The sequence below is a fragment of the Odontomachus brunneus genome, unplaced genomic scaffold (assembly GCF_010583005.1).
Source record: "Odontomachus brunneus isolate Ranch 3 - 2012 unplaced genomic scaffold, Obru_v1 Obru_scaffold_062, whole genome shotgun sequence".
Lineage (NCBI taxonomy): Eukaryota > Metazoa > Arthropoda > Insecta > Hymenoptera > Formicidae > Odontomachus > Odontomachus brunneus.
The window spans coordinates 50,415-52,031 of record NW_022639512.1 but is presented as its reverse complement, the minus strand read 5'-3'; positions in this window follow the sequence as shown (position 1 = coordinate 52,031).

Sequence of the window (1,617 nt, the reverse complement as noted above, 5' to 3'; positions counted from 1 at the left end):
GGGGTGGCGTTGGCGGTGTCACTCGACATCTCCAACGCCTTCAATACCCTCCCCTGGGACCAGGTAGAGGCGGCGTTGCGCTTTCACTGCTTCCCGCCCTACCTGGTCCATATCATACGGGACTATTTCCGGGAGAGGAAACTGGAGTTCAGCAACGCTGCTGGACTCCAATGCGGACGGGCTATGTACTGCGGGATTCCACAGGGGTCGGTACTCGGACCCCTACTTTGGAACCTCGCGTACGATCGCGTGTTGCGAACGGCCCTCCCTCCCGCCTGCACCATGATCTGCTACGCAGACGACACTCTGGTGTTGGCGGGAGGCACCGACTGGGAGGAGGCTACGGCTACAGCCAATGTAGCCGTAGCGTGTGCCGTGCGCTCCATACGGCGGCTGGGCCTACGGGTGGCCCCCCAAAAGACCGAGTGTATGTTCGTGTACGGTCGGTCTGCGGGGGTCCCCCCGAGGTCCAGCATCATGATAGAGTCGGCCCGCGTGGAGGTGACCCCAGGCATCAAGTACCTGGGGCTCCACCTGGATGGCAAGTGGGACTTCACTTCTCATTTTGAGAGGCTGGGTCCCAAGTTGGGGAGAGTCGCGGCTGCATTGTGCAGCCTCCTCCCCAACATCGGTGGTCCGGACAACCGGGTTCGCAGGCTGTATGCGAACACCGTCACGTCCATCGCCCTATACGGGGCGCCAGTTTGGGCGGAAGGGGCGGGGGCCAAGCGGCGCATCGTGCAAATTTTGCACGGTGCGCAGCGACTAATGGCCACCCGCCTAGTCAAGGCGTACAGGACGGTGTCGCATGCAGCCGTCACGGCCCTGGCCGGCATGATACCGGCGGAGCTCCTAGCGCGGTTGTACGCCGAAACGTACAACAGGGTCGCGGAGCTCCGTCGGCGAGAGGGCGACCATCTGGTCACGGCCAGGGACGTGCAGAGGATACGCGACTCGGCCCGGCGTAGGGCCCTCCGGCGATGGCAAAGATCGCTGGGGGCCCCGAACACGCCGGGAATCCGGACCATCGCGGCCATCCGTCCCTGCCTGCTGCAATGGGTGGGCAGGGCACATGGCGGGCTGACATATCACATGACACAGGTGTTGACCGGGCACGGCTGCTTCGGTCGATACCTGTGTCGAATAGGCAAGGAGCGCACGGCACAGTGCCACCACTGCGCGGCTGGTGAAGACTCTGCGGAGCACACGCTGCAGGAGTGCCCAGCGTGGGCTCAGGAACGCGGAGTCCTCACCACAGTGGTTGGCCAGGATCTCCGGCTCCCGAGCATCATACCAAAGATGCTCGAGAGCCGGGAAGCATGGGAGGCGGTGGCCTCCTTCTGTCGTGACGTCATGTCGCAGAAGGAGGCCGCCGAACGCGTGAGGAGGGGAGAGGTGGGGGTCGCACCACCCCCCTCTCCCCCCTTTTTTCCTGCCCCGTCGGGGCGGGGGAGTGATGATGAGGAGGAGGAGGAAGCCCCCCCACCTCGGGTACTGAGGCCGAGGAGGGGCAGGTGGCGATTGAGGGCCCACCAGCTCCCCCTGTACCAATTGGGGGGAGCTGGCGGGGCCAGATGAAGGTAAGTCGGGCGGTGTTAGCCTCCGGGAGGTTCTGAA